The sequence below is a fragment of the Elaeis guineensis genome, chromosome 7 (assembly GCF_000442705.2).
Source record: "Elaeis guineensis isolate ETL-2024a chromosome 7, EG11, whole genome shotgun sequence".
In the NCBI taxonomy this organism is placed as follows: Eukaryota; Viridiplantae; Streptophyta; class Magnoliopsida; order Arecales; family Arecaceae; genus Elaeis; species Elaeis guineensis.
In genome coordinates, this window is record NC_025999.2 from 52600977 (window position 1) to 52624831 (window position 23855).

The 23855-nt window shown below is 39.5% G+C and overlaps 1 non-coding gene across 1 annotated transcript; it reads right to left on the reverse strand.

The window, feature by feature from the left end:
- Nucleotides 1-13857: 13857 nt before the first annotated feature.
- Nucleotides 13858-13962, reverse strand: LOC140859569 (small nucleolar RNA R71). Its single transcript, XR_012143106.1, has one exon. It is a non-coding gene; the product is annotated as a small nucleolar RNA R71 (small nucleolar RNA).
- Between the last annotated feature and the right edge of the window lie 9893 nt (nt 13963-23855).

Genomic DNA, 23855 nt, shown 5'->3' on the forward strand with positions numbered 1-23855 from the left:
TTCATCTTCGAAATCAAACGCACATCATGCACAGTGCTAGCTAAAGATAGTCAATGTTTAATTCTATATGATCTATAACTTAATTATCAATCAAGTTAATCTATATATTCAATCAAATCTCATACTTTTAAATTGAACATATAAATATTTGATCAATTCTTTCCTACATTGTTTGACTTTTGTGTGCGATTCCATAAGTTCGAACACTAAGTCGGTAGCATAGAAACTCTTTTCTATACTAATCGAAGTGATCATCTAGTAATGATACCCGATGTCTAGATAGGTTGAATATTTGTAAAGCAATATTTAAGAACCTTGATATATCATTACTACATAATTTATCCCTTTGACCTTAATGCTCAAGGTGACCTCAGGTTTAACTGTCAACCTTGAAACAGTCATCCACATCATATTTCAGTCTTTTAAATCCATCATTTAGATTATCCTAGCTAAAGTTTTACTAAATTAAAATATAGTGATGCATTAACTTCTATAATTTAGAGGGATCAATTCCGTCTTGATTCACACACTGACTTCGTAAGTACTTAACTATTTTCAGTAGCCTTTCATCACTGCATTAGAAATGCAAGTAGTCTGGTACCTAAGTACAGTGAGTTGCTTACATGTCACTATGGTGATCTTAGGTCTGAGAGATACTTATGCCCATATGTTTCACGAGCTACTCTTACAGTAGAGTGCGTAGCAGATGAGTCACTTGTTTAGTGACGATATACTCCTACATCTCATCATATGTCATACCAGTGTCTCCACACTCCTTGATTATGAGAAAACTAACCTATATAGCACATAACGACCTACACTTGATAAATATCATTATCCTATTAATGACATATCATTTGATGTGAACATATTTAAGAACTGTTCGATAAATTATTTTTTATTGATCATAATATAGTTCTAAGGATTTCGTCACAACACAAGAGTTCTAATAATGAAGATATTCACCTTGTGATGAAAAAGTTAAAATAATTTTTATTCATTGATCAATAATTCATATATAAAATCTAATTATTTATAATAAGTCAATTAGCTTTAGGGCATAATTTTCAACACTTCTATCATCAGGATCAGACATAAAGTTCGAATCAGTGTATCCTTCAACCCATAATTTTGATCCTCCCTAGAGACCAAGAATAAATCTTTAGTTCTTCTCAAGTACTTAAGGATATTTTTCACAGCTATCTAATCTTTTTCTCTAGATTCGATTGATACCTACTCATGACACTCACAACAAAGACAATATCAGATCGAGTATATAAATGGCATACATGAGGCTTTATATAGTCGAAGCATAAGGGATCATGCTCATACGTTAAATCTCTTCAAATGTGCTTGGACACATTTTCTTGGAGAGACTGATACCATGCCTAAGAGGTAGGAGTCTCCTTTTAGAGTTCTCCATGCTTAACCTCTTCAGTATTTTCTCTATATATATTTTCTGTGAAAGGCTAAGTATCCTTTGGATCTATCTCTATAGAGCTTTATTCCTAAAATATAGGATGCCTCCCGTAAGTCTTTCATGAAGAATTCTTTGAACAACCATCTTTTGATCGAGATCAATATAAGAATGTCATTCTCAATAAGGAGGATGTCATTCACGTACAGTATGAGGAATGTGATAGCACTATCATTGATTTTTTTGTATATACAAGATTTCTCCTCATTGTTAATGAAATCAAATGATTTGATCACATCATTGAAATGAGTGTTTCAACTCCGAAAAAGCTTGCTTTAATTTATAAATAGATCTTTACAGCTTGCAGACTTTGTGATCTCCATCACTGAAAGTAAAATCTATAGGCTGTCTCATATAGATATCTTCCTCAAGATATCCATGTAGGAATATAATTTTCATATCCATCTGCTGAAGAAAAAACCGCACACCTGATCGATCAGTATAAGGTGCAGTGGAATTCAAAAACTTTTTTGATCCAACATGCATTCGATCGAGATCTGATCTCGATTATAGCCAGATCGATTATGCATCTAGATTAAGAGAACATAAAAATTTAAATAATTAAAAATATTAAGATGATCACATCACCTTGTGCGGGTAGAAGAACTCCACAGTCTGATGATCGTGGAATCTCAAGATTCACTGTTGAGCCATGCATGTGCCTGGCCTCTACAGATATCCACTCAGGTTCAGACTAGGATACTTTCTCCATCTTTGATTCATCTACTCTTAGATGAAATTGTAAGCTCCTGGATCAGCCTTGGATCTAATCTCCGACAGGGATCTGATCAGTGCTTGATTGCAGTCTTTTGTTTCTTCACATAGATCAGACGAAACTCAACACTTCGAGACCGCTAGATGGAATGCCCAACACCTTTGGATGTGGAAGAGGATTAGAGATTAGAGAAGAGAGAGGAGATGGCATAGAGAAGAGGAGAGGAGGCATGAAGAATTTCTTAGGACGAGCACTAGTGTCAAATCATTTGACAGGGGCCTTTTATAGATATTTGATTAGATCAAATGCCTTAAAGTAGAAGGACTCTGCTAAGGCACTGCCCCATCTAATTTCTCCCCTCATTTTGTCACACAAAATCATCAAGGAATTCAGATGTGGTGAGTGCAAGAGATAAGGGTTGCTGTCGCCCAAGTCAATCCTCTCCGATTTGAGTTCGAATGCTTCAAATTTGAATCCAAATTTAAATCTAAATTTAAATTTAGATATAACCACCTCTTTCTTATCCTTATCATCTCAAATTAAATTTGAACTCTTCAAATTTAGATGAGCTTTATCCCTATCCTCTCTCTCTCTATCCATAAGGTGGCACCCCTTTTGATCACATCCATTTGAGGCATCCCATCTAATCTCTCCCAAATATTTTATGTGGAAAAGTGGGGCTAGTTGGCGCCCCCCATCCTTTAATTCCTATATGATGAAAGGCTTCAGGGACTCCAACTCTTATTGTCCTAATGAGCTTGCTTAGATTTGGTTAGACCCTATCTAATAGAAAACCCACTCAAGTAGGAGAGAATGGGTTTAACCATATGCTAGTATGGCTTCCTTAAATCCAAAACTTGGACATAATTAATTCTAATCCAATCAGACTACACTTAGCCCAATTGTATAATCTTAGATAAAAATTCTTGTTTGTATGACCCCATAGGTCAATTCTGTCTGATAGTGAGATATGTTGTGATCTCTATCAGTAATATCATCGAAACTCTTTTTGATGGATCAGAATTCTTTTCAATTCAATCAATTAAGAATTATTGATCATCAAAATGATTCTTAATTAGTCTCACAATCCACTAGTGACACCTAGCAGTATGTAGTGGCAATCTAGTTGAACTGAATGATGAATCTCTGGGTGTAGTTATCATGTGCTTCGATTCTTCTATCGTGAGCCCCGACAAGACATAGGTTAAGGATAACTTGTCAAACCTAATTCTTATCATATGCTAGAATTAATCAACTCAAGTTTGATGTGAAACCTAATGGAAATACCTTTCTATTTTTTACACTGCCATGGCCATGGGCTTTAAGACTCAGCCTCAAGATCTATATAGGACTACTTCTCATTATCGAGGTCGATAGATCCCATCTTGGTGTACATTCTATTCCTACAGTAAGTTTACTATGGCCAATTACACCTCAAGGCTTCGTATGGCTAAGAGATGAGTTATGATATAGTCAAACTATAGCAATCTCATTATGAACAGTCAAGGTACCGTAGATCAAAGAACTAGTCACACTACCACAATATCGAGTTAGTCACTGACAAGAAAGTAGACATCCTAGTAACTACTCATATTTTTTCATGCTCAATACCCTTGTGAAAGAATAATACCCTACAAGCCAATTGCATGGTTGATGTGATAGACTATTTTGTATAATCTTTCTACTCAAGTACATGATATTGGTTATTTTATATATGAGGTATTATGTTTCATCATTTGTTGTATTATATTTTATTTATGATTATGATGAATTCCATAGATTAGGGCAATAATTTTAGGACCATGATGAGATCATGCCAATGAGACCCAAAATCTTGATAGCTCCAGTCTAAAATATTTACAGTATAAGATCATCGAGTCAGAGATCGATGATGTTGGTAGGACTGGTACATCCTATATATGTATGATGAAGAAGATGATTTATCTCACAATCATTTATGTGGTGACACTAATATAAGGATGTGGGTGCTCATTAGAGAATGAGTTCACTGAACTAATCCACATAGAGAACATCTGATGAAGCCTTACAATATGTCAAAAGATGATTCTCCAGTGGGAGTGGTGCAAGTGATCCTTAGACATAAGATCATCATGGTACCTTATGTGTATGGATCAATGCTTCGTTCATTCTCTAGCATGACTCTTTGAGATATGTGTGGGATGTTCTGGATATGGTGAAGTGTGCATGAAGGTTATGAGTGATCAATAAGGAATCGATCACTCTTTATAAGAGGAGAGAACATCCTATGTAGTCTCATAGGTGATGACTTAGAGAGTCTCTGGCCAGAGTAGGGATGAATAGTAGAAAGTATTTTATTGATTCATCTATTGAGTCATCATCATCAGATCGAGATATATATGGATAAATATTTGAGCTTGACATGATTCCATATCCATAGCCTATTTGGGATGTTGTGTGATCGAAGGATTGAATTACACGATAACTCGCCATAGAAGGATGATTTTAGTATTTTCACCAAATTTTATATCTTCTGGATAGTTATGACATATTTCTAGATATCAATTCTGACTTGTAGATTTGTAAGAATTAAAAGAGTTTAATTTAAAAATTAATTAAAGGTGTTCTGATTAATTGATGCATTTAGACTGACCTAATTTAATTAGATTGGTTTAGGTCATAAGCCTAAGTCCACTGCTAGCTAGATATGGAACCTAATAAATCACACATATTAGAAATTTGATCTTGATCTCTTATTGGATTTCTTATAAATCCTATCGGTTAATTAAATTGCTAGCACATGAATTAATCCAAGTTTTCAATTGGATTTGGTGCAAAGGTGTTTGTGCTAACCCCATTCCTATTGCCTTGACCTAACCAATCCATTTGAAAGAGTTTCATCTGGAAATAAACATCTCCATGCCACATTACCATGCCAAATAAAAGGGGGCATCCCATATTATATGTGTGTCTAGAAGGAGGAGTCCTTCTAGAGCACTCCTCTTAAAACCCTTGCCATTTATTCCCATGGTTTGCTTTATTAAATGCACCATCAGATGGATCATTGTAATTTGTGGGTGCAGAAGAGAAGGAATCTTTTTGCGTGAAGGATCTTCTATGCTATTTAATTAATAGGATGTCCACCGCTTATTTGCATTGAATAAAAGGAAAAGTCCTTTATATTTAACAACCTCCCTTAATATTTCATGCCAGTTACTTATTGGACGTGCCATGTGATGGTGCCTTGGTTTCCTAATGTAGAAAGGAGAGTCCTTCTACTCTTAGAATTCCTCCATGCCTCTTTTGTTTCATGCGCTGAATTTATTTCTCCACGTGAAGGAAGTGGAATGCCAAGATATGTAGTGCCGATGGAAGTGTTCTATGCTCCTTGGACTCTTATAAATAGGGGGTGCTACCTATGGTTGTGGCATGTATTCCATAAGGGGATAAGGCATGGGTTTTGTGAAGGAAAAAGAAAGAAAAAATCTATGATAAAGACAAAGAAAAAGAGAGAAGAAAAAAATAGAAAGAAGAGACAAGGGAGAAAAGGAAAGGCAAGGGTTGCTATTCCTTGGGTTTAGAAATTTTAAATTGTTGGATTTCTGAATCAATTGTGAGTAGTGACATCTTTTGAGAAAAGATCTATGGTGTGAATTTTATGGAGGTTTGAAGGCAATCAAGTGGCGGTGCAATTCATTTCTGAAGAAGAAAAGTTGATAGTATTTTTATGAAGAAGGCTGCAGCAATACATCGAATTGAAAATGACCTAATCTATCCCATGTGGATCACCATTAGAGGACACCTACTTTAGTGTCTCGTTGGAGATCATTGTTCACCAGATCCTCATCTTCGGAAAGATATAATCTCTTACCTTAATGCTTGCTTGAAATATCTAATTCAATCATCAAGGTGTTCCTAGGTTATGTGTTCTGGTTTGCATATTTTAAATGTTAAAACTTATTTTCAATAGTTGAATGCATGTAAAAAATTTTGAAAATAATTTTTTGCTGCGCGACCAGAACCCAACAGTGATATCAGAGCCACCCTTAATTGATTCAATCAAACATCATGTTATTATTTGATATTGATTAGATCAAATTCATGTTATGTCAAAATCTGATTTTTATTTGATGTTTAATTGTTGTTTTGTTGCATGCTTCACTAAGAATAAAAGTTATTAATCTATGATCAAATCTTGATATGTAATTCCATGGCTTTTAGACTTGTGTGATAAGTTTAGGATAGATCTTGCGATCTATTTTTCATGAAACTGTAAGTCTTGTGTGTGCGATGCATGAAATTTTGGAATGCTACATGTGATGTACGTTGCCAAGACATAGGGTTGTTGCCTATGATGAGCTCACCCTAGACCCAAGGGTCGTCCGCCATAGATTGGGCATTCATCATAGTGGATCTTCCATCACGGTTCTTGTCCTAGGCATGTGGGCAGCTGAAAAATTTGATCATGATAAAAGAGATGCTCCAAACAATAATTAGGATTTTCGATTGATGGATTTGATGTTGACTACAATTCATTGACCCAATCGGATTGGGGTTTATGATTATAGATCAAACCAGATTCGTAGTTCTAATTGGATTAAAAATTATGTTTAATTAAAGTTGATCTAATTGTCATTGACCTAATCTGACTAGGACTTGAGTCTTAGTTGATCAAATCTTAGCAAACCTAATTTGAGTAGGATTTGTTTAAGAAATGATTAACTTATCTCAAGAAGGTGATATATAGTTAACTCAAAATTAAAGTTTGATCAAGAGTTGAACCCGCATCAAAACCCTAGATGGTCCTGTGCCCATGAAATTAAATATTAAATTTAAGTGACATGATCATAAAAAATATCACAATTAAAATAACATGGGTAGTTTATTTTCATGCTTTATATAATTATTATAAAATGCATGATGAATGGTTATGGACTAGGAACATCTATGTGATAGATGAATTATTGAATGTATTGTGATGGCTAGTTGTATGGATGCATCTACAATGGTTGCAATAGGGGCTGGGTACCCCTGGTGCATTATATTTTTAGCTGTACTTTTCTATTCCTTCCTTTGTATGTTCTAATCAATACATTAAATATGCATAAAAAGTATTAAAATATTCAATATTTAATATTTATTATTTTATATTTGATACTTGTTATGATCTTTTTTAGGAATTATGAGTCATAAAGATTTTATCACATTAAGCCCAATTATGCCCAAATCCATACTCAATTTTGTCACATACATAACAAGAAATGTTGGAAATGGAAAACAACCCAAGAAGCCCAAAAATCAGCCCAAAAACCAATCAAAATCTAACCCAAAACCAATTTTTAAGCCTCAATGTACAGTGGACCGATCGCCCGATCCACAGGCAGTCCATGGAATAGGGCTTGGTCTAAAGAGCAGTGCATGAGCGACGCAACATGGGGCTCACATGCAGACTATGGGAATAGTTTAAATTGGTTTTTATCATGGCACATGGGAGGGAATTTGGGTGATGGCCAAGTTCTCCACTGATCAATGGCCTAAAATCGACCTAAGGGCTGATCCAATGATCCTGGTTGATACGGCTAGGAAAAGTGAAATAGAGAAGAGATTTTGCACTGATCAATGGTCCATATTCAATCTCAGTTGAGATCTGATGGCTGACATGATCTCGATTTGATAAGGTGTGGTTTTGGTCAGATCTAAAGCATTTGATTCCAATCCAATAGCTAGAAAATGGATTTTTGACCTAGACACATTTTGGATGCAATTTTGAGAGATTTGAAGCATCCAGGACTCCTGAAATGTGAGAAAACCTTGGATAATCAAGAGATCTGATATCAGAAGGCTAGGAAGGCAATAAAAAGGGGTCCAAGCATATAAGAAAAAGTATCCAATAGAGGAAAAAGCATAGAGAGGGGGCATCAAGTAAGGCTTGGGTTGAAGGCTGCTTCGAAGCAAGAGGTGTTGAGAAGAAGAGTTTTATCTCCTATGCTATTTCTATACCTACACCATCTCGAAGATCAAATCCAAAGAGGAATAAGAAGAGGAAGCCCAATTTGCTCTGAGAAGTTTGAAGGAAGAAGGAGAGGTCTCAGCCATCTTTCTGATGAGACTATACTAATCTACTTCAAAATCTTTGTTACAGTTTTAATTAATTAATTATTTATTTTTTAAAATTTTTTATAATTAAATTTTATTTTTAATTAATGCAGAAATTATTTTTATATACTTTTAAATTTTTATTATTTATTTTTATTATAAGTAGATGCTAAGATCTAGATAGTAGATCTTACTACCAAATTTGTACTTTTAAATTTCTATTTGTTGGTGCAGAATTCTGTCGAAGCCGGAGAAGCTGGAGTTGAGATAACTGCGGCTACCACTAGGACCTGCAAGAGAAGTCTAAATCGGAGTTGGGGGTGCTCCGACAAGACCCTCCAACGCTCAAGTCAGTACTCTGCTTCAACAGAAATGGAGTGCTCGAGTAAAATTTTAACAGAGTTTGAGATAGAGTTTAGAGCTTAGAAAAGAACGTATCTGGAGGTCCCTTTTTATAGACGGAGAGCATAACTGATTGACAACGACGTCTGTAACCGCCTGGTAGTGGGCCGTTCAAAGCCATGCGGAGTTTGTTACGGAGAGTAGTGGCGTCAGGGGTCGTTCAGGGCCACATGAAGTTTGTTACGAAGAGTGGAGTGGTGTCCATTGTCGCGACTTGCCAAAGAGTGGTGGAGCCACGTGGAATCCTTGCAGAGAGTGGAGTAGGGTGGTGGCCATTATCGTGACTTGCCAAAGAGTTTGGATCTGTCGGCTGAAGCTCGGCTGGGATGTCTGATGGAGCGGGATGGCTCTCTATCTCGTCGATCTAGGAGAAGCTCAGATGTTTTCGAGGTTATGATGGGTCTACTGTTGTTGGGTGCCTAGAGCACTGATGCTGCAGGCGGGAACATATGCTGTAGAAGCTCGAACGGGGACTTTCTTTTGGGAAAGTTTAGTTTCATGAAGAATCTGCGGAGGGTCGGCCGGTGGTGGACTTCGGATGGCATTGGGGAGATTGTCTGCTAGAGGAGTCTGGGGGTCTTGTGGAAGTCTGGATGGTGTTGTGGAAGTCCGACTGACGCTATTGAAGGTTGATGGCTGGGGAGGTTGACAGACGTCGGAGACGATCAGCCGTTGTAGAAATCAGCTGCTGGAGTCCATCTGTTGTAGAAGCTCATCCGAAATCCATCCACTATGGAAGTTCGGATGGAGCCCGATTCTTGTAGAAGGCTGAAAGGAGGCCACTTATTATAGAAGCTCGGTCGAAGATCAGTTGTCATGGAAGCTCGAGTAGTGACCTGGCTGGTGGAGCCTGTCCCATTGTAGAAGCTCGTCTGAGATTCGGAGTAGATATTCGAAGTAGGCCACCCGTAGTAAGAGTTCAGAGTAGACTACTTGCTGTAGAAGTTCGGCTCTCGCAGGAGCTCGGGTGGAATTCGGAAGGCGGTCAACCATCGTAGAAACTTGGATGGAGTCTGGTTACTGTAGAAATCTCATTGTCGGAGAAGCTCGGATATTGACGAAGTCCGGATGGAGTTCAGAGTAGGGTCATCCGTGGTCGGAAGAAGTTTGGAAGGGATTCGGAGAATAGTTGATCACTGTAGAAGATCGACTGATAGTGGAGCCCAGAGAGCCTTTGGAGCGGCCTGGTAGATGAATGGAGAAGCTCATTGTTAGAGAAGTTGGATGGTATTATGGAAGCTCGGACGGTCGAGGGGGTTCAGAAAGACGCCACACAAGGTCGGAAGCCAGAAAAGTCCTGGAAGGGTCGGTCTTCTACAAACTTCGACTGGGGGTATTTTATGCCCAACACCAGTCCCCCTACTTTCGAGTTCGGGTTTCGGATGAAGGAAGTACAAAAAATTTTCACAGCCAAAGTTGCCCCCCTCGACTTCCGCACTCGATGGTTTCTAGATATTTTGGTGTTTGGCACGCTGATGCTGGAGTCTTTCAAATCAAGGCGATCTGAAAAGATTTTTTCAAAATTCCCGTCGGAGCATGGCTCTAGGTATGGTGCAATAATGACTTTATCAGCTGTCAGCCATTTTCAGTAGCTTATCATGGTGAGTGGGACATGCGGCGAGTGTAGGTCGGCCAGAGGAGATCCGCAATCATTATTGCACCGGGCCCTGTTGTCTATTTAAACCCACTTCCCCCTTTCAGGAATTTCACTTTGCCTCCTATTGGTGCCCTTCTTCTTCTTCCCTGAGAGCTCCATCCCTTTCGCCTTAGGCATTCTTCGAGTCGATCCCTTCTCTGCATCCCTGCACTTCTCGGACCAGTCTAGGTTAGTTCCAAAACTCCCCTCTTTGCTTTTTCTTTTGCTGTTCTTCTTTCATTTTTCTTCTATTACATTTTGCCTGTTCAATTTTTCACAAGCGCCCCATCTCTTATTTTTCTTGATTTTTCTAAATTTTTAGGATTTTTGCTCGATCTATAATGTCCTCCAGCACTTCTTCCTCTAGTAGTTCTAGGAGTTCGTCTGTCCCAGCTCCCGAAAACTCAGTTCTGTAGATGAACCTCATCCGATCTTCGTACCAGACACCATTCCCTGTTCTCTGACTCTGGAGGAACTCTTACTAATTAGGATTCAGTACGGGGTTCCTCCGGAGTATGAGCTGGAGCTTCCCGGGCCAACTGGCCGGGCCACACTCCTCCCCCTGGCAGCTTCTGTTTATACCAAGAGGCTTTCCGCATCAGACTTCGACTTCCGCTTACACCTTTTGTCATCGCTCTCTTCCGCTTTCTAAATATTTCTTTAGTTTCTATAGTGCCGAACTCCTTTAGATTTTTGGTAGGGTTTCTTTCCCTCTGTCGCCTAGCCAAAGTCCAGCCAACCCTTTCTCTATTTAGGAATTTCTATACTTTCAAGCATCATCCTTCGACAAAGACTGGTGGTACTTCTCCTCCAGTTCGATAGAAAGGGGTTGCTGAAAGGCGCCCCCTCTTCTATCCACAACTGGAAGGAGAGGTTCTTCTATGTCCGATGCCCGACCTTGGAGTTGGGATTACCCCCTTGGGGCTCTCTGAGGGATTCCATCCGTCGGGCTTCTAGCCTAAAAGGGACACCTCAAAGCCTCCAAAAAGCTCAAGGCCTATCAAGCCCCCCTCCTCTCTGAACTTCTGAAGGAACAACTCTTATTCAATATCGGCCTGAGTCCTCTTAACCCTACTGATAAACACTTAATTTAAGTCATTTAAAGTAAAAAATTATATTTAATTTATTTTATTTATTAAGAATTTGATGCTTCCTTTTATGTTTTACAGGAAAGGTGATCGCCGATATAAAGAGTTCGATTCGTAGATCAAAAAGACTCAAGTTTGAAGAAAATTAGAATTAAAACAAAATTTAAACAAAAGAAAGATGCATAGGGTATTATAGAAAATGAAGATACTATGCAAGGAACCCAAAAAAGATATAGACGTCATTGTAAAGAAACAAAAGTTTCTTTTTGTAATCAAAAAGGGTCGCGCAGCATGGTGGGCGCGCAGCAACGGATGCGTGGTACAGCGGGTTCGCACGGCATTGTGGATGCACGGACACAGTGGCGAACAGATAGCAGATGGAAATTAAAGGAAAAAATATAATATTTGAAAATACTTCAAGAGGAAGAATTTGTATTTTTTTTATCTGCTTGTGATCTTTCCATTTCATCCATCCATCTTTTAATCCTTAGTATTTTCTTTAGTCCCACATCTAAAAACCATGTAAAACTCCTCCCTCCTAACACCTATAAAAAGGCTTTTGTACTCCCATTTGAAGGGAGAGCCTAAAAATTTTTCTAGAGCCTTGCATAGAGGAAGAGAAAGGGACTACTCCATGAGCAGCTAGGCTAGCAGTCTCGGGAGTAGAGAAGAAATTTTGTAACGACACAGAGTGGGTTTATTGTTCTAAACTTCTTATATTTCTTTATATGTAATAAAGATTATACTTTTTATTTAAATCGTCATGAGTTCTTTATTTACTATCTTTCATATACTTTTATTTATGCTTTCCTGTTAGATTAATATTAGGAATAACTTTTACTTTCCGAAGATGCGCTGTGATCTACGGGTACGGGGCATGCCAAAGAAAGAAGAGTTGTTTACCTAGTACTTTTGGAGACGCACCATGATCTACGGGTATGGGGTGTGCGAGGAAAGATAGGTATTTTTCTAAGATTAATCGCATCTATTTAATTAAAAAAAAGATACAACTCTACTAGTGCAAAATTAATTCAAAACTCTCGAGCTCTTTATTTTCTAATTACATCAATTTTAAGATAATTTATTTTCTAAATCAAAACAATGCTTCTTTCTTTTATTTTGCAATCTCAACTTAGCCCAAGGTCTCTGAGGATACGATCTCGACTCATCCTACCTACGTAGTGAGTAGAGTTATTTTTGGTGCTATCAATGACTACGCATCAAATTTGGCACCGTTGCCGGAGATCTTGGCACAGTTGAATTAAAAAAAAAAAAACCACTGACATTTCATAACACTTAACTAAAATAGCGTAACCTCAAATATAAAAATTTCTAACTTGATTGGACACCTTGTTTCTTTGCATTGCATCTCCATAATGAACTTTAAGGGCGCAACCCATTAATTAAGATAAGGTGGGGATTTGATCACCCTTCCTTGGCCCACAAATCACTCCCTTGCATTTGTATAACCTAGACCTTAATCTAAAATTAATTAGATGTTGACCCCTAAGGATTTCGAGCTCATTAGGACAAGTGACCCTGAGAGTTAAACCAGGTTAGACTTGGTCAGCTAGCTGCTATCTAGGCAAGTGGTTTGTGGGATGACTGGGCCCGAAGGAAGGTGGTTTTTAATTGGTTCCGTTTGCTGACCTGGCCAATTTAATTGGTGTCTAAGAAAAGCAATGGGAGGACTCCCACCAATCTTACACTTATCTGGCCAGTTGGTTGGTCAAGCTCTGACTTGAAGGGCTTGAAGGCTAACTACAATTAGGAGCTATCTAGAACTAGGATAACTTTAGGATAGAGAGTCCACTGCTGCTAACTTGATTGTAATTAAAATCTAACCACAACTAATTCTTCTATTAGTTTTAGGACTTCTTAGGATCTCTTCTTTAGAACTCTTTTCTCTCTTCTATTCTCCTCTTAAATAAAATAAAATAAAATAATCCTTAACAGACTAGGATAGTCCTATATAGACCTTTTAGTTGCATGTTAGGTCGACGATCACTAAAACCCGACTTGCAACCATTAGACGAAGAATTAGAAAAGACTCATAGGACTATCCGAGTTAGAAACATGACTGCACCTGGTGAGGCTAATCCTCCATGCCCATTGAGAGAATATTTCACTCCATCCTCGTATACCTACTCTCCAAGCATTCAAGCACCTCCAGTAGAAGCTACCCAATATGAGATTAAGTCTAGCATTATTCAAATGTTGCCATCATTCTATGGACTTAGTAATGAGGACCCATACAAACACTTGGATGAATTTCTTGAAATTTGTTCCACAGTAAAAATCCAAAACTTCTCCGATGATGCCCTTAGGTTGAAACTGTTCCCTTTCTCACTTAAGGACAAAGCCAAGCATTGGTTAAACTCCTTAGACTCTATAACCATTTCAACTTGGGATCATCTTCAGAAAGAATTTTTCAAGAAATACTTTTCAATTGGAAAAATAAATCAAATTAGAAAAGCTATCACTAGTTTTTCCAATTGGAGGGTGAACTTTTTTATGAGACATGAGAAAGGTTAAGTGACCTCATTCGTAAATGTCCACACCATGCTGTCCCTAAATGGCAACTTTGTCAATATTTTTATGATGGTCCATCAGAGAAACACCGACAAATGGTTGATGCATCATGTGGTGGGACATGCATGCTAAAGAGTGAGGATGAAGCCTACCAGCTCTTTGAAGTACTTAGTGAGAATTTCCTACATCATATGTCTGCCATCTCTAGAGAACAACCCATGCTTCAACAAAAAAGAAGTGAAATTTATCAGATTGGAAACGTCATGGATATCCACAGTAAGGTAGATGAACTGTCCCAAAAATTCGACCATCTTCTAAATACTGGACAATCCCCGATTCCACCTAACCCAATCCAAGAAGTTTGTGCATTGTGTGCAAATCCGAACCATTTTGTTAGTGAATGCCAGCCTACCTTAATTTTCTGAGTTTATGCACGAGCAGGTTCAGCAAGCTCAAGTCCAACAAGCTCACAGATCAGGAAATGATCCATATTCGAACACTTATAACCCGGCTGGAGAAACCATCCAAATTTTTTCTGGAGACCACAACCAGTGGTTGGCCCTGCCGTACCTCGACCTCAATATCAGGACCCAACATATAGGCATGGACCATACCATCAATTTCAAAATGCTCCTCAACCATCTACTACTGGTCACAGCTCAGCTTTTGAGGAAAAAGTTCTGAAAGCACTAGAACGATTAGAAGTCAACACTCAGACCCTTAACTCCCACACACAATCCATTGCTAAGCTAGAGATCCAAATAGGTCAACTAGCGACTGCATTCAGTAGGAGAGAAGGAGGAAAATTACCTAGCCAACCCGAGAGCAACCCAAGAGGGCAATTTGTGATTGAGAGCTCTAATACCCCAAAAACTTTTTCTGAACATGCCAAATCAATCATGACTCTAAGAAGTGGGAAGGTCATTGAACACACTAGTAAAACCAATGAGACCGACCCTAAACCTCTAACGAAGCCAAATCACCCAAGAACAAGGAGACCTTAAAATAGAGAATGAACCAACTGCACTGGAATCATCTTACTTGCCTAAAGCCCCATTTTTGGATGCCCTGAAAAGCCCTATTCCTGCAGATAAGAAGGGAGGAAAACTCGATGAGATGTTGGAATTGTTTAAGCAAATCTAAATTAATCTTCCCCTTCTAGATGCAATCAAACAGGTCCCTGCTTATGCCAAATTTTTGAAGGATTTGTGCACCCAAAAAGTAAATCTAGATCACAAATCTCAAAGAAAGTATGCCTCACTGAACAGGCTAGTTCTGTCTTCCAGCATGCCACTCCTCCAAAGCTTAAGGACCCAGGAGCTCCCATCATTTCCTGTATTATAGGAGATTATCACATTGAAAAAGCTCTTCTGGACTTAGGGGCAAGTGTGAATCTTTTACCTAAATCGGTGTATGAACTTTTGGATTCGGAGAACTGAAACCCACATCAGTCACACTGTAATTAGCCGACAGATTAAGGAACCACGTGGAATGCTTGAGGATGTCTTGGTCAAGGTAGATGAGTTTTACTTTCCAGTTGATTTTTTGATTCTCAATATGGAACTAAGTGGCAACCCAAGATAAATTCCCATTATCTTAGGACGACCCTTCCTAGCTACGGCAAATGCATGCATTAATTGTAGGACAGGAGTTATGGATGTATCATTTGGGAATAAAAAACTGAGACTGAATGTGTTTGGTACTTTTCAAGGACCATCAATGGATAGTTGCTTCGAAGTAGATACACTGGAAGAATTATAGAAGATGCAACACCCATAATTCTAGCACCAGACCCCTTAGATACTTGCTTGGCTCACTTTGGAGTGTATAACTTTAAGGGATATATGAAAGAAGTTAACACCTTGTTGGATACACACACGATAAAACACTCCTCCATGGACAATCAAGTATGAGCCATTGCCCACATTAGCCAGTACACCAATAGTCCCATCTTTAGAATCACCACCTACGTTAGAATTGAAACCCCTTCCTGCTATGCTCAAGTATGTATTTCTAGGACCCAATGACACCCTCCCGGCAATCATTGCATCAACTTGACCCCTAATCAGGAAGCACAATTGGTTGGTATTCTGAAGGAACACAAAGAGGCTATCGGTTGGTCCATTGCTGATTTAAAAGGAATTGACCCCTCCATTTGCATGCACCATATTCATTTTGAGGCAAATGCCAAACCCCATCGAGATATGTAGAGGAGATTGAACCCAAACATGCATGAAGTAGTAAAGAAAGAGGTGGTAAAATGGTTAGATGCTGGAATCATCTACCCCATATCTGATAGTAAATGGGTCAGTTCCACTCAAGTAGTACCTAAAAAATCAGGTATTACTGTGGTTGAGAACGAAGAAGGTGAACTGCTTCCCACTCGCATATCATCTGGATGGCGAGTATGCATAGATTATAGAAGACTAAATGCCGTTACTAGGAAGGACCATTTTCCATTGCCCTTCATAGACCAAATCTTAGAACAATTAGCAGGACAAAGTTTCTTCTGTTTTCTTGATGGTTATTCAGGGTACAATCAAGTATCTGTATTTTTGGATGACAAGAAAAGACTACCTTCACCTACCCCTATGGCACCTTCGCTTTTCGGCGTATGCCATTCAGGCTTTGCAATGCACCCGCTACATTTCAACGGTGCATACTGGCCATTTTTTCAGATATGGTGGACAAATGTCTTGAAGTTTTTATGGATGATTTTTCTGTGTTTGGAACCACCTTTGAGGATTGTCTCCATAATCTTTCAAAATTCTTAAACGGTGCATGGAGACAAATCTTGTCCTAAGTTGGGAAAAGAGCCATTTCATGGTGCGGAAGGAAATTGTATTAGGACATATTATTTCTGAAAGAGGGATCGAGGTAGATAAAGCCAAAGTTGAGGTCATTTCAAAACTACCACCCCCTACTTCGGTCCGATAAATACGATCCTTCTTAGATCATGCCGGATTTTATAGACGCTTCATCAAAGACTTTAGCAAGATTTCAAGATCCTTGTGCAATCTATTGGCCAAGGACACACCATTTGTCTTTGACAAAGATTGTTTGAAAACATTCAACACATTACGAACAGCCCTGACAACAGCACTTATAATAAAATCTCCTGACTGGTCCATTCCATTTGAGATTATGTGTGATGCCTCTGACTTTGCAATAGGTGCCGTCTTAGGCCAAAAAATCAATAAGGAGCCACATGTGATCTATTATGCTAGCAAGACTCTTTCTGATGTCCAATTAAACTATACCACAACAGAAAAAGAGCTACTAGTAGTAGTGTTCGCCCTTGAAAAATTTTGCTCATATCTGTTAGGGTCTAAGGTTCTAGTTTACTCTGATCATGCGACTCTGAAACATCTCCTCTCAAAGAAAGATACTAAACTGTGTTTGATCAGATGGATCTTTTTTTTACAAGAATTCGATCTGAAAATTCAAGATAAGAAGGGTTCCGAGAATGTGGTAGCTGATCACATCTCCAGGATCTTAGTTGAACACATGATAGGCATAGATGAAGTCAAAGAGAAATTTTCTGACGAACAACTTTTCACAATCTCCTCTAGCCGTCCTCCATGATTTGCCTATTTTGTCAATTACTTGTCAATAGGACACGTACCTTCTCACTGGACAAAATAAAAAAGGATCAATTTTTCTCATAAATTAAACATTATTTCTGGGAGGAACCTGAACTATTCAAATACTGTCCTGACTAAGTTATTCACCGTTGTGTCTCGAGAGTGAATTTCAAAGCATTCTCACTTTTTGCCATTCTTCGGCATGTGGGGGACATTTTAGTGGAAGAAAAACTGTAGCAAAAGTGCTGCAGAGTGGGTTTTATTGGCCAACGCTTTTCAAGGATGCACATGAATTTGGTTGAAGTTGTTTGCAATGTCAGCAAATAGGAAATTTATCCAAGAAGGATATGATGCCGCTGACCCCCATTTTAGTAGTAGAAATCTTCGATGTTTGGGGATTGATTTCATGGGACCTTTTCCAGCCTCGTTTGGATTTGAATATATTCTGATGGCAGTTGATTACGTGTCAAAATGGGTGGAGGCAATAGCTACATGGACTAATGATAATAAAGTTGTAACTAGTTTTATCCAATGAAACATCATTAGTCAATTTGGTTCCCAAAGGTGATCATTAGTGATGGGGGGACTCATTTTACGAATAAACATTTTGAAGCACTTATGAAAAAATATAATATTACACACAAAGTGGCCACACCATATCACCCCCAAACTAATGGTCAGGTAGAGGTGTCAAATAAGGAGATTAAACATATCTTAAAAAAGATGGTTAGGCCGATAGAAAGGATTGGTCTCTTCGCTTAGATGATGCATTATGGGCTTACTGTACAGCTTTTAAAACCCCTATCGGTATGTCACCCTACTGATTAGTTTATGGCAAAGCTTGCCATCTGCCAGTTGAATTAGAACATCGTGCACTCTGGGCCATACGAATGTTTAATTTTAACATGAAGAATGCAGGTTCTAATCGAAGGTTGCAAATCAATGAACTGGAAGAACTTCGCAACGATGCATACGAGAGTTCACGAATTTACAAGGCTCGAACCAAAGTATTTCATGACAAATATATCTCTAGAAAATCGTTTGAGTTAAATCAAAAGGTATGGCTTTTCAATTCCAAGTTACGTCTTTTTTTCGATAAACTTCGATCCTAATGGGATGGACCTTTCATTATCACACAAATATTCCCACATGGAGCAATTGAAATTCATGACCCCCGAAATGGCAATACATTTAAGGTAAACGGCCAACGTCTGAAGCCATATGTAGATGAAATTGTACATAAAGAATGAATCAACACCATCTACCTGTGTGATCCACTTTATAATGAATAATAAACTTAACGTCTGGCTGAAGACATAAAACTTAGCGTTTGTTGGGAGGAAACCCAATGATTTTATATTTTTTTTACTTTACTGTAGCTGCAGAAATTTAGAACAAGACCTTATTAATCAATGAAGCTATCTTCAACTTTCGAAGCAAAATTATCCCAGGTGCACTCTCTCCTTTTATTTTCTTTGCTTTTCTTCTCCATTAAGGACAATGTAGATTAAGTTGGGGGAGAAGGAAATTAATCAAATCCTCGAGTATGGTCAGAAATAATTAGTTTTGTGTATCCGAATTTTATTTTGATTAAGAGTTAATTAGGCATCCTAAGCAATGAATGATTAATGGTCAAGATAATTTTAGAGATACTGAGGAATAAATTATTAAGAAAATTCAATGAATGGTAGGGTTTAGACTAGACCAAATTTTAGGAGTGATTCTACAACCCTCTTCTTACTGATTTTAATAAAGAATCTACTTCATGAGAGATTGGGTGGAAAGGTCGAGGTATGCAAAAATTCTCCTTAAAATTTTTATTTAAAAAAAAAATTGGTTTTCTACTGAGTAACCGGCCCCTTCGCCTAAGTAAGCGTTGTCGTTCACGTAAAAAGGTGGACAATGTTAAAAAAAAAAAATGGGGACTAAATTGCAAGAAGATAATAAACCTCTCTCACATTAAGTTAGAAGATTTAAAGAGTAAGTGGGAGTTGGTGAAAGAAAAGCTCTTAAAATTTTTTTAGTTAATACTTAGTCACTAATTGGGTCAAATTGATAATCCAATGAAGTATCTCTTTAATGGTCTGACCAGGTATCATCTACCTTTTGGGATGCCTAACCTAACTTTTTATTCAAGATCGAGTCGGTACACAATACTGATATATCTATTTTACTCGAGGACGAGTAAAATTCAAGTTGGAGGGTGTGATAAATACTTAATTTAAGTCATTTAAAATAAAAAATTATATTTAATTTATTTTATTTATTAAGAATTTGATGCTTCTTTTTATATTTTATAGGAAAGGTGATCGCCGATAGAAAGAGTCCGATTCATAGATAAAAAAGACTCAAGTTTGAAGAAAATTGAACTTAAAATAAAATTTAAATAAAAGAAGGATGCATACGGTATTATAAAAAATGAAGATACTATGCAAGAAACCTAAAAAAGATATAGACGTCATTGTAAAGAAACAAAAAGTTTTTTTTTGTAATCAAAAAGGGTTGGCGGCATGGCGGGCACACGGCAGCGGATGCGCGGCATCGGGCGTGCAGCACAGCGGGTTTGGGCGGCACGGTGGATTCGCATGGCACAGCGGGTTCGTGCGGCATTATTGACGTGCGGACACAGTGGCGAACAGATAGTAGATGGAAATAAAGGAAAAAAATATAATATTTGTAAATACTTCAAGAGGAAGAATTTGTATTTTCTTTATCTGCTTGTGATCTTTCCATTTCATCCATCCATCTTTTAATCCTTAGTATTTTCTTTAGTCCCACATCTGAAAACCATGTAAAACTCCTCCTTCTAACACCTATAAAAAGATTTTTGTACTCCCATTTGAAGGGAGAGCCCAAAAATTCTTCTAGAGCCTTGCATAGAGGAAGAGAAAGGGACTACTCCATGAGCAGTTAGGCTAGCAGTCTCGAGAGTGGAGAAAAAATTTTGTAACGACACAGAGTGGGTTTATTATTCTAAATTTTCTTGTATTTCTTTATATGCAATAAAGATTATACTTTTTATTTAAATTATCATGAGTTCTTTATTTGCTCTCTTTCATATGCTTTTATTTATGTTTCCTGTTAGATTAATATTAGGAACAACTTTTACTTTCCAGAGATGCGTCGTGATCTACGGGTACGGAGCATGCCGAGAAAAGAAGAGTTATTTACCTAGTACTTTCCAGAGACGCATCATGATCTACGGGTACGGGGTGTGCCGAGGAAAGATAGGTATTCTTTTTAAGATTAATCACATCTATTTAATTAAAAAAAGAGATCTAACTCTACTAGTGCAAAATTAATTCAAAACTCCCGAGCTCTTTATTTTTTAATTACATCAATTTTAAGATAATTTATTTTCTAAATCAAAACAATGCTTCTTTCTTTTATTTTGCAATCTCAACTTAGCCCAAGGTCCCTGAGGATACTTCCCCTCTCTCTTATTCTATCTCTGAGCCATGTTGATCTTCTTTTATTGCAGACATGGACGCAGGTATGGCTCGATGGTTAGCCCAAGGTCTCAAGACCCACAAGAGAAAAGTGCCTCAACTTCGGGGTTAGTAAAGAGAGCCAGGACAGAAGAGACAAGCTCAGCCATGCCTGCTCAGGTGGCCGTTGCCGTCGACGCCCCTTCCGACGTCGAACCCGAATCCCCCGAGCCTTTTCAAGGAGCCCCCGGTCGAGGATCCTGCTCCAGAGGCTCGTCCCGAGGGGGCACCCAGGGCGAAGGGAGGGGAGAAAGAAGACCCTGGCCCGCAAGAGCCGCAGCTGCAAGGCTGCGTCAGGGGGCCGACGGCTCCAAGGAAGACCTAGGGGAAAATCCCTTCAACAATAGGGATTTAATAAAAAGGCTGGTCGAAGGGTGCATTCTGTCCGAGGTCGTCCAGAGGATCATCCTTGCTGATCTCGAGCTGCGGATCTGGGACTCTCTGGGATCTTTTCTCAAAGTAGGTTAATTCACTTTTTCCTCCTTCTTGCTTCTTTACTTAATTTACTCCTTAGCCTTTATATTGACTCCCCAACCTCTCTTGCAGATTAGACACCAGCTTGTCGCCAACGTCAAGGCGGTGAAGATCACCAAGAGGGAGGCAACTCGGGCGGAGGAAGGTTGCCTGGCTGAGGCCGCCCGCCTCGAGGAGAAGATCGCCGAGGTCATAAGTCTCCAGGAGGTGCTGCAAAAGGAGGGACAAACCTCGTCCGATCTGAGGACCGCCTTGGAGGAGGAGAGAAAGAAGGCAGAGGCCGAGGTCTCGAACTGAAGGTGCAGGTTTTTGAGCTGAAAATGCGGATCCTGTCCCTGGTCTCGGAGGCAGGGGTCCGAGCAGTGGAGGAGTTCAAAGCCTCCTCCGAGATGGAGGATCTACAGGTCCAGTTCGGCCAGGACGCCTTCGTCAAGGGTTTCGAACTCTGCCAAGAGAAGGTGGCCGAAAAATTTCTCGAACTAGACCTCGGCTTCCTGGATGAGGCGTCCGATGATGAAGTCGGACCTTTCGAAGCCACTGCTGGTCCTCCTCCAGTCGGGACCTCTTCAACCGCTGTGGCCGCCACTACCAACCTTCCGGAGATGCCGAGCCCCTTCACTTCTTCCCCAAAGGTCCGAAACCTCTAATTTTTATTTTTTCTTTGTGGTGACTTTTTTTCTTCTCTTGTACTTAAAAATTATTTAATCAATTAAATCGATTCTTCTTTACAGAGAGCCCCTTTTTTTCTTCTGCATTCTTTTCCTTCTCTTTCATCTTCTTGCACTAATTTGAGTCATGGCGCTCTTGTCTCCCAACGACAGTGCCCTGCCGAAGCTCTTCCCTTGCCATAGAGGATCCCTCTGAAGTCGATGATTCGAGACCTCAGAAGGGAAGTTCATCAGTTGACGAAGAAATTCAAAAAGCTAGAAGATGAACTTCATCGGCTGAGGGAGAGTCATTCAGAGGTCACTGCGGAGGCTACTCGCTTTCGGGACCTCCATAAGAAGGGTTTCATAGAATACACCCAGAGGAAGGCTGACTTCATGGCGGAGCTTGAGGAACTCCAAAATGTGCCAGCGATCGATCTTGGACTCAGGCTTCCAAGATGAGCTCTCTTGAAGTTGAGCTGGCAGCTGCACGAAAAAGATCAGCCAGTTAGAAGGGAGCTCGTCCTGGCTCGCAACTCAGGCCGAACGTGATCAAGACTGGTCGATCAAATTCTCCGACCTTCAAAACAGCTGCAGGATGCTGAGGCAACTACAACGCTTATCGGATCGGCTGGTGCGGACAGGTAGAGGACTACCGAAGGAAGCTCCAGACGGTGACTGACGAAGTTGCCCGCCTTTAGAGGCAGTTGTCTAAGAGAGTCCAGCCTGCCTCTGCACAAGGCTCCGACGAGCTCCGCTCCTTGAGGGGGACCATGGCAGAACTGTCTGCGGCCCTTGGGTGGGAGGAGGCCGAACTGCAGCAGCTGAAGATTCAGCTGGTCCACGAGCAGCAGGCGGTCAGAGATGTCGAGGTGGAGTCTGAGATCCTGAGGAAGAGGCTTCGGGAGTCAGAGAGCGAAAGTCGGTGGTTCCACCAGATGTACCGGGAGATGCTGCTGAGAAAGATGGAGCTGGAGGAAGAAGTCAAAAACTTAAAGCAATCTCTAATAAGGACTGGAACCAAGAGCTCGAAGTCGGAAGAAGCTGAGCTTCCTTAGAATCCCCTTTTTTTTATCTTTCATCCTTCCATGTATTCTTTTTCTTTTCTTGTCGTTTCTCTTTTTTGGCCTTCGAGGCTTTGTAATGTACACTTCACTAATGAAATGAAAAGGAAATTTTCCATTACCTTGTCCATTCTTATATTGAGTTGTCATTTACCGAATTTTTTTGTCTATTTCTCCTCGGCCTGTGTTGAGTTCCCTCTTAGCGACTGAGGGTTTTTGATAGGAATATCCTTCCTCATTGAGATGAGGTCCCTCGTGTCTTTGACGTAGTTTGTTTTTCACTTATCACTGGTGTAGTTCGTCGCCTTCCCTTCTTATCTCCCTTTTTCTTTTTATTTGGACGAGGGTTTTTCCTTTAGGCAAGGGCTTTCCCTCTGCTCTTAGCGAGGTTGTGGGGATGTAGAGGAGCCGTTGAGGAGGCTTTTCTCTTCATCCGATCCTGATCGATCGGGTCTTTGTTTGTGTTAGGGTGAGATTTTTCTCCTATCCCTGACATAATCAATTTCAGCTCATGCTAGGATGAGGTCCTCCTCCTATTCCTAACAAGACTGTGGGGGCACATAAGGGCCGTTGCAAGGGCCTCTCCTCCATCTGGTCTTTAAGTAACCGGGCCTTCGACTTTGCTCATGTTAGAATGAGGTTCTCCTCCTGTTCCTAACAAGGCGACGGGGGC